Source organism: Ursus maritimus, unplaced genomic scaffold, assembly GCF_017311325.1.
Source record: "Ursus maritimus isolate PB19 unplaced genomic scaffold, ASM1731132v1 scaffold_14, whole genome shotgun sequence".
Lineage (NCBI taxonomy): Eukaryota > Metazoa > Chordata > Mammalia > Carnivora > Ursidae > Ursus > Ursus maritimus.
The window spans coordinates 69,809,874-69,820,119 of NW_024423786.1; positions in this window are offsets into that span (position 1 = coordinate 69,809,874).

The following is a 10,246-nucleotide window of genomic DNA, read 5'->3' on the forward strand; positions in this document are numbered from 1 at the left end:
ATCTCAGTAGATTTTAAAAGATGTACAAAGTATCTTGTCTGACCACATGGGATGAAGTTAGAAACCAATAACATAAAACTGGAAAATTCACAAGATTGTGGAAGTTAAACACGTGATTTCATTTTTTAAAGCTTTATTTATTTTAGAGAGCACACAAGTGGGGGGAGGGGTAGAGGGAGAGGAGCTTCAAGCAGACTCCCCACTGAGCACGGAACATGACGTGGGCCTTGAACTTACAACCCTGAAGTCAAGATCTGAGCTAAGATCAAGAGTCACATGCTTATCTGACTGAGCCACCCAGGCGCCCCTAAACAGCATGCTTTTAAACAACCAGTGGATCAAAGAAGGAATCACAAGGGAAATTAGACGTGAATACTTAGAGGTGAATGAAAATGGATGCAGCAAAAGCAGTACTGGGGAAATTTGTAGATAAAAACGCTTACGCTAAAAAAAAAAACCCACAAAGATCTAAAAACAAACAAATGTGTTTTTTTCCCCTTTTCAGTTGAAATAGCAATATGTGTAAAATGCGACTGATATTCTGACTCTCAATCTAACAAGCTTTTGCAATATGGAGAATACATAGTAGAGCATAGTTCTTTCAAACCGTTCTTTTTAAACTTGTTGGTAGGGAACAATTTCTGGGGCAGCTGAGGGTTTGGTACCTTGAGTTACATCTAAATGAGCGGTTGATTGTTTTCTATCCCTGTCCTTTTTTATATGGGCCACTATTTACTTCCTCCTTCTTTTCCTTTCTTTTTTCTTGTTGATTGAGCTCCTTCATTCAACAATGTTTTTGAGTGCCTATGATATACCACACATTATTCTGGGGACCAGATGTACAGCTCCTTGCTCTTTTGAAACTTATTATCTCAGGAGAAAGTTGAACAATGAACAACTTAGACAAGTGAGAATGTTCACTATGGCTAGAACAAGAGAGAGTAGTGAGAGAGAACAATGCAACAGTGGATGGGAGGGTGCAGGAAGGCCACTCACTTCACGGGGAAGCCAGAACCTCAACAAGAAAGATCAAGCTGTTTCTTCCTTTTTGTGCCTTTTTCCTTCACTCTAGCCCATGGATTAAAAAAAAAAAAAAAAAGAAGCAGAGATCAATGAAATAGATTATAGAAAGACAATAGAGAAAATCAATGAAACCAAAAATCGTTTCTTCAAAAAGATTAACAAAATCGACCAACCAGGGGCACCTGGGTGGCTCAGTCGTTAAGCGTGTGCCTTTGGCTCAGGTCATGACCCAGGGTCCTGGGGTCAAGCCCCGCATCGGGCTCCCTGCTCCGCTGGAAGCCTGCTTCTTCCTCTCCCACTCCCCCTGCTTCTGTTCCCTCTCTTACTGTTTGTCTCTCTCTCTGTCAAATAAATAAATAAAATCTTAAAAAAAAATCAACCTTTAGCTAGATGGACTATAAAGAAGAGAGAAGACTCAAATTACTAAAATCAGAAATGAAAGTGACATTACTCCCTGTCCTAATAAATAATAATATATAATAACTAAGTGACATTACTCCCTATTGTAACAAATAATATGTAATATATACTATATTTCTACAAATAATAAATAATAAAATAAAAAGGATTATAAGAGAGTATTATGAACAATTGTGTGCCAGCAAATTGGATAACCTAGATGAAATGGACAATTTCCTAGAAACACAAACCTACCAAGAAGAAATCATGAAGAAAAGAAAATCTGAATAGACCTATAACTAGTAAGGAGATTGAATCAGTAATAATAAAAGAAAAATCTCCCAAGAAAGAAAACTCCTGGAGCTGATGGTTTCACCGGTGACTTCTACCAAACATTGAAAGAACTAATACCACATGTTTTCAAACTTCCCAAAAACTTGAAGAGGAAAGAATACTTCCTAATGCTTTATATGAGCTAGCATAACCCTGATGCCAAAGCCAGAACAGACACTACAAGAAAACTACAGACCAGTATCCTTTATACACACTGATGCAAAAATCCTCAACAAAATACCAACAAATAGCAGATTAAAAGAACTATACATCATGGCCAAGTGGGATTTATTCCTGGGATGCAAGGGTGGTTCGACATAAGACAATCAGTGTAATATGCCATGGTCATCTCAATTGATGCAGAAAAAGCATTTGACAAAATTTAACACACTTTCATGATTAAAAAAAACTCAACAAAATAAACATAATTATGTAATAAATATAAAATTATGTATAACATAATTATTATAAATAATGTGTATAATAAAACCTATATATGAAAAACCTGCAGCAAACATAGTACTCAGTTGTGAAAGATTGAAAGCTTTTCCTCTAAGATTAGGAACAAGGCAAGGATGCCCACTTTCACCACTTCTATTCAACACAGTACTGGAAGGTTTAGCCAGAGCAATTAAGCAAGAAAAAAAAAAGGCATCCAGATTGGAAAGGAAGTAGTACAAATATTTCTGTTTGCAGATGAAATGCTCATATATAGAAAACCCTAAAGACGCCACTAAAAAGCTGTTAGGTCTAATAAGGGAATTCAGCAAAGCCGTAGGAGACAAAATCAACACACAAACACAGTCGCATTTCTATACACAATGAACAATCTGCAAATGGAATTACAAAAACAATGCCACTTATAATAACATCAAAAAGAATAAAATATCTAAGAATATTTTAATATTCTTGGGGCACCTGGGTGGCACAGCGGTTAAGCATCTGCCTTTGGCTCAGGGCGTGATCCCGGCGTTATGGGATCGAGCCCCACATCAGGCTCCTCCGCTATGAGCCTGCTTCTTCCTCTCCCACTCCCCCTGCTTGTGTTCCCTCTCTTGCTGGCTGTCGCTATCTCTGTTGAATAAATAATAAATTTTAAAAAAAAGAATATTTTAATATTCTTAATAAGGAGGTGACAACCTGTATAATGAAAACTATAAAACATTGCTGAAAGAAATTAAAGAAGACATAAATACATGGAAACACATTTTATGTTCATGGATTGGAAGATTTAATATTGTTAAAATGTCAATATTACCCAAAGCAATCTACGTATCCAATGCAATCCATATCAAAATCCCAAAAATGTGTTTTTTGTGTGTGTGTGGTTTTGTTTGTTTGTTTGTTTTTTGCAGAAATAGGAAAACCCATCAAAATTCATATGGAATCTCAAGGGATTCCAAATAGCAAAAACCATCCTGAAAAAGAGCACAACGGGAGGACTCACCCTCCCGATTTCAAAACTTACTGCAAATATACATAATCAAAACTATGGTATTGGCATGAAGACAGACATATAGACAAATGGAATAGAATAGAAAGCCCAGAAAAAAATCCTCACGACTATAGTCAATTTTTGACAAGGGTGCCAAGACCATTCAGTGGGGGAAAGCACGGTCTTTTCAACAAATGGTTCTGGGGAAGCGGGATAGCCACCTGCAAAAGAACCCCTAACACCACATACACAAGTTAACTAAAAAAATTAACTCAAAACAAATCAAGGACCTAATGGAAGAGCTAAGGCAGTGAAACTCTTAGAAGAAAACACAGGGCAAAGCCTCTTGATTTTGAATTTGGTGATGATTTCTTGGCTAGGACACCAAAGCCGCAGGTAATGGAAGAAAAATTTGACAAATTGGACTTCATGAAAATGTTTAAATTTTTTACATCCAAGGACTCTGTCCGCAGAGTAAAAACGCAAGCCACAGAAGGGGGAAAAATATTTGCAAATCATTCATCTGATGAGGGATTAATACCTAGAACATATAGAGAACTCATAAAACTCAACAACAATGAAACAACTCAAATCAAAAATGGGCAAAGGATTTGGATAGACGTCCTTACAGAGAAGACATAAGAATCACCGACAAGCACATGAAGAGATACCAACAGTATTCATCGTTAGGGAAATGCAAATCAACAGTACAATGAAATATCGTCCCACACCCATCAGCATGGCTGCTATGAAGAAAACAGGAGATACGGGTCAGGAAGGGTGTGGGAAATTGCAGCCCTTATGCACTGTGGGTAGGAATGTAAAATGGTGCAGCCACTGTGGAAAACAGTATGGAGTTTCCTCAAAAAATTAAAAATAGAATTACCATATGACCCAGCAATTCCACGAATGGGTATATACCCAAAGGATTGGAAAGCAGGGTGTCAGAGAGATGTTTGTACCCCCGTCTTCGTAGCAGCATTCTTGTGACGGCTGAAACATGGAAGCAGCCCAACCGCCCATCGACTGATGAGTGGGTAAGCGAAATGTGTCATATCCATATGAAGGAATAGTATTCGCCTTAAAAAGGAAGGAAATTCTGGAATATGTTACAACATGGGTGAATTTGAGGACATTATGCTCGCTGAAAGAAATCAATCACAAAATGACAAATACTGTATGATTCCAATTATACGACATAGTTAGAGTAGTCAAAATCGTAGAGACAGAAAGTACGATGGTGGTTGCCAGGGGCTGGCGGGGGGAACGGGAGACTGGGGAATTAGTGTGTAACAGGCATGGAATTTCAGTTTTCCAAGATGAAAAGAGATATGGGGATGGAGGCTGGTGATGCCTGCACAACATTGTGAATATCTTTTTTTTAAAGATATTTTAAAAATTTATTTGATGGAGAGAGAGAGCAGCAAAAGAGAGGGAGAAGCAGGCTCCCCGCTGAGCAGGGAGCCCGACGCGGGGCTCGATCCCAGGACTCTGGGATTATGACCTGAGCCGAAGGCAGACGCTTAACCGACTGAGCCACCCAGGTGCCCCAATGTGAATATCTTTAATACCACTGAACTGCACCCTTAAAAGTAGCTGTGATGGTAAATTTTATGTATAGTAGTTAAGATTGTGTTTTTAAGTAAACTCTACACCGTGGGGCTGGGACTCACAACCCCGAGATCAAGCGTTGCATGCATTACCGACTGAGCCAGCCAGGAGCCCCTATTTTACTTGTATTTTAACACAATCTAAAAAAATAATGACACCCAGGAGTGGTCAGTTCTGTGTGGTGTGAAAGTTTAAGCTGCTTCCGTGAGTTTGGAAGCTCTTCTCAAAGTTAGTGTCTGAAGTCGATGACGGAGACACAGTAACACTCATTTACTCCCCAGACATCTATTGAGTGTCTACAGGTGTGTGCTTGGCATTTTGTTCAACTTTTGGGAATAGCTCATCCATTAAAGGTATTTAAAGGTAAATCCGTTTGAGAGGAAGATGGCTGGAAGCATACCCAGCTGACGGTGGGACCCTTAAACTGCCAGCTCTCTGTTTTGGTCATGTTCTCACACAGGTCAAGGGTAAACGCAGAGAAAAGATGACTGTGCCCCCGTCTTTGGGTATAGATGTTTTTGTGGGGAATGCCGTTCCCTGGGAAAACTGCTCTCATGTTCAAAAGAGAATTTTGTCAGTTGTCGGCCAGGCTACTGAGTGACTCCCCTCGGTGGGTAGAATCCAACGTAGGTGTTAGCATTCATTCCCTACGAACGTGTGATCTAAATTCCCGACACAGGCGCCTGGGTGGCTCCATTGGTTAAGCGTCCGCCTCTGGCTCAGGTCGTGATCCCAGGGTCCTGGGATCGAGCCCCGCATCGGGCTCCCTGCTCATGCCCCTGCCCCAGCTCATGCGCGCTCTCTCTCTTAAATTAATTAATTAATTAAATCTTTAAAAGATAAATAAATTTCGAATGTATAATGGAACTTTTTTTTTTTTCCCTAAGAGTGGGCAGGTAGGGCCACACATTGCTGAGTGTTTATGGACAGTTGTGGGCTTTTGCACCTGAGAGTAGTGCAGCTCTTCAAGACTGATTTCTGCTGGAGGTGAGGGTGTGGAAGGCGCGCCAGGCCCCCGAGTCTCTCCTGACCGAGTCTGCTTTTTTGCGGTGACTGGGAGAGAAGAAACATCCCGGGTCTTGAGCCTTCCCTTTGGGTTTGAAGGCGCACAAGGGTTTCGATGCGTACACTTCTCCAAGAAGAGACCGTCCGGAGTCCTGGTTCAGATTATTGGGCAATTACTTAAGCATCTTTGTTAAATTCCTCCATTGGTAATTCTTAAGAATGTCCCGTTAAATACTAGTGGTATTTAACACCTCTTTTTGACTCCTGCTAAAGTGAATACCTTAACTTTTTACTTTGAATGTTGTGTCTTGCGGTCTGTCTTACCCGCTCTCCGTATAGCGAGTCCGCCTCTCTCACGGCTGCTGTCTGCGTGGCCTGTCTTTTCCCGTCCTCTTACTTTCAACCTGTTTGTGTCTTTGAATCTACGGCGTGTCTCTTGCAGACACTGTACACGTGATCTTGCCTCTTCCGCGTGTCTGACAGTCTCTGCTCTTCGATTTGGAGCTCTGGGTCTCCCTCATTTAACGTAATCATCGATGGGGTTGGATGTTCAGCTGCCCTTTTGCTGTTTTCTGTCTCTTTTATGTCCATTTCCTATAGGCCCGTATGTTTCTATATGACACACAGAAAATATTTAAGACTTAGAATGTTTTTACTGCGGTAACATATATAGCCTGAAACTTGCCACGTAAACGGTTTCCAAGAGTACAAATCAGTGGCATAATTATATTTATAATGTGTCTCATGTCTTTTTGTTCCCGTTTTTAATGTCTTTTTTTTGTTGAATGAATAATGAATATTTTTAGTACATAATTTTAATTTCTCATTTTAAACCTATTTTTAAGCTTTATTTTCATTTTTTATTTATCTATTTATCTATTTATTTAAGTTGCTGCGGGGATTACAATATGTGTCTTTAATTTATCACAATCTACGGACGCCTGGATGGCTCAGTGGGTTAAGCGTCTGCCTTCCGCTCAGGTCGTGATCCCAGGGTCCTGGGATCAAGTCCCGCATCGGGCTCCCTGCTCGGCGGGGAGTCTGCTGCTCCCTCTGTCTGCTGCTGCCCCTGCTTGTGCTGTCTCTCTGTCTCTCTCTGTCTCGGACAAATAAATAAATACAATCTTTAAACAAAATTTCTATCACAATCTACTTCAGGTTAATGCTGATTTATTTCTGGAAAATGTAACAACTTTACTGCAATAGGGCTCCATTTCCTCCTCCCTGCTTTGGGCTATTATGATCATGTATATTACATCTATATACATTAACCAAACAATACAGTGCTATAATTATTGTTTAAATTATTTTGTGTGCTAAAAAGAAATTAAGAGAAGAAAAGATAACACGCAAATCACAGTTACTTCCCTTTACCATTTCCAGGCCCCCGCGTCTTCCTGTGGATCTCGGCGCCCAGCAGGTGCCCTTTCCCGTAGCCCGAAGGAGCTGCTCTGATGGTTTAGCTAGGGCAGGCCTGCTGTGAGCAAATTCTCTCAGTTGTCACCTGGGAGTGTTTTTACCTCGCTTTCATTTTTGAAGACTGTTTTCACTGGTTTAGAATTCTTTGTTGACATTTTTTTTCCTTTCAGCGCTTTGAACGTGTCATCCACTGGATTCTGTCCTCCGTGGTTTCTGATAACTAGTCGAATGGCGATGGATTTGTATTGGCTCTCTTCCTGTTCGTTCCTTGTACCGGAGGTGCTTTTCTCTTGTGCTTTTATTTTTTATTATTTTTATTATTTTTTATTTTTATTTTTATTTTTTTAGAGAGCGGGGTGGGGGACAGAGAGAGAGAGAGAATCCTAAGCAGGCTCCACAGCCAGCAGGGAGCCCGACGTGGGGCTTGATCTCACGACCCTGAGATCATGACCTGAGCCGAAGGCAGATGCTTAACTGACTGAGGCGCCCCTGGGATTTTTTCAATCATCATTGATTCAGGGTTTGGTTTTTTTTCTGCTTATTTCTCTTCTTTTTCTGGGGCTCCCATTGCTTGTATGTTGAGACGCTTGACAGTGTCCCACAGCCCTCCGATCTGTTTATTTTCCCTCTATTCTTCAGATTGGATGATTTCTAGCAACCTATCTCTAAGGGCAGTGATTCTTTCTTCCGCCATCTCAAAACTGCTGTACAGTCCCTCTAGTAAATTAACTTCTGTAATCGTTCTTTTTAACTCCAGAATTTCCATTTAGACTTCTTTTTTGAATTTTCTTTCATGGTGTAATAACACAGCATAAGATTGACCCTGTTAACACATGTTTAAGTATGTGATACGGTAGCGTCCATTATCGGGACAGTGTTGTAAAACAGAGCTCCAGAACTCATTCGTCTTGCACAACTGAGACTTTATGCTCATTGATTAGCAATGCCATTTCTCCTCTCCCCAGCCCCCTGGCAAGCACCATGGTTCACTTCGATTCTACGAGTTTGACTATTTTAGACACCTCGCGTAAGTGGAATCCTTCAGTATTTGTCCTTCGATAACTGGCTTGTTTCACTAAGCACAGTATCCTCAGGTTTCACTCATGTCATTGCATTTGGCAGGATTTCCTTCTTTTTTAAAGCTGAACAATATTCCATTGTATGTCTACACCCGCACATTATCTCTACCCATTCATCTATCGATGGATATCTAGGCTGTTTCCAGCCACGTTTGTGGCTACCGTGAATAGTGATGCCCTGAATGTTGGAGTGCTGGTATCTCCTCGAGGTCCTGATTTCAGGTTTGTTTGGGATACTCAGAAGTGAGATTGCTGGATTATATGGTAGTTCTCTTTTAATTTTTAGAGGAACCTCCATATTGTTTTCCACAGCAGCTGAACTATTTGGATTCCCACCAGCAGTGTACAAAGTTTCCAATTTCTCTACATCCTTGTCAACGCCTTTTTTGTTACTTTGATACTAGCCATCCTCACACATGTGAGGTGATATCTCATTGTGGTCTTGATTTGCATTTCCTTGATGATTAGTGACATTAAACATCTTTTCATGTGCCCATTGGCCAATTGTATGTTTCCTTTGGAGAAGCGTCTGTTCAAGTCTTTAGTTCATTTTTAAAATGAGTTATTTTTCTTCTGCTATTGAGTTCTAGGGGTTCCTTGTATCTTTTGGAAACTAACCTCTTATCTGATACATGGTTTGCATAGACTTTCTAAAAAGACTTAATTTTTAAAATTATTTTGTTGGGGCGTCCGTGTGGCTCAGTTGGTTGAGCGTCTGTCTTCAGCTCAGGTCATGATCTCAGGGTCGTGGGATCGAGCCCCGCATCGGGCTCCCTGTTCAGTGGCGAGTCTGCTTCTCCCTCTGCCTCTGTGATCTCTCTTGCTCTCATTTTCTCTCAAATAAATAAATAAAAATCTTTTAAAAAATTAAAAAAATAAAAGTATTTTATTGAAGCGTAGTTGACACTCAGTCTTCTGTTAGTTTCAGGTGTACAGCAGAGTGATTTGGCCAGTCTATCCATTATGCTGGTCTCCACAATTGTAGCTACCCTGTCACTGTACGACCCTATTGCAATGCCATTGACTATATTGTTATGTTGTCTAAGCTGTGCCTTTCATCCCCCATGACTTACTCACCCAAACCGGAAGCCTTTATTTCTCACTTCCATCACTCATTTGCCCATTCCCCCACCCTCTTCCTCTCCGTATTTATGGGCCTATTTCTGCCTTTTTAAATTTATTTTTTAAAAATTTATTTATTTGACAGAGAGAGAGAGAGAGCACAAGCAGGGAGAGCAGGAGAGGGAGAAGCAGGCTCCCCACTGAGCAGGGAGCCCGACACAGGACTCGATCCCAGGACCCTGGGATCGTGACCTGAGCCGAAGGCAGATGCTTAACCAACTGAGCCACCCAGGCGCCCCTAGACTTAATTTCTTAAGAACAGTCTTAGGTTTGCTGCAAAATTGAGGGGAAGGTACAGATTTCCCATATACCCTCTGTCCCCACACATGCATAGCCTCCTCCATTATTTCTCTCTCTTCTCGCTCTTTTTTTTTTAAGAGAGAGAAGAGAGGGAAAGAGAGAGAGAGAGCACGCATGCATGAGTGGAGGGGCAGAGGGAGAGGAAGAGAGAGAATCTTAAGCAGACTCCATGCCCATTGTGGAACCTGATGTTGGGTTCGATCCCATGACCCTGAGATCACGACCTGAGCCCAAACCAAGAATAGGATGCTTAACCAGGTGCCCCAGCCTCCCCATTATTAACATTTCCCACCAGAGTGGTCGGTTACAATTGATGAAACTAATTGACAGTTTGCATACACTTTAAAAAATAATTTCTATTTTTCTAATGAGTATCTGTTGATTCATTACCATGACATTTTCCTTTAATTCTTTGATCATATTTATAAGACTTGCTTCGAAGTGTTTTCCTACTATTTCCAACATCTGGGTCCTCTCAAAGTCAGTGTGCATTGGCTGCTGTGTGCCCTGCATGTTGGTC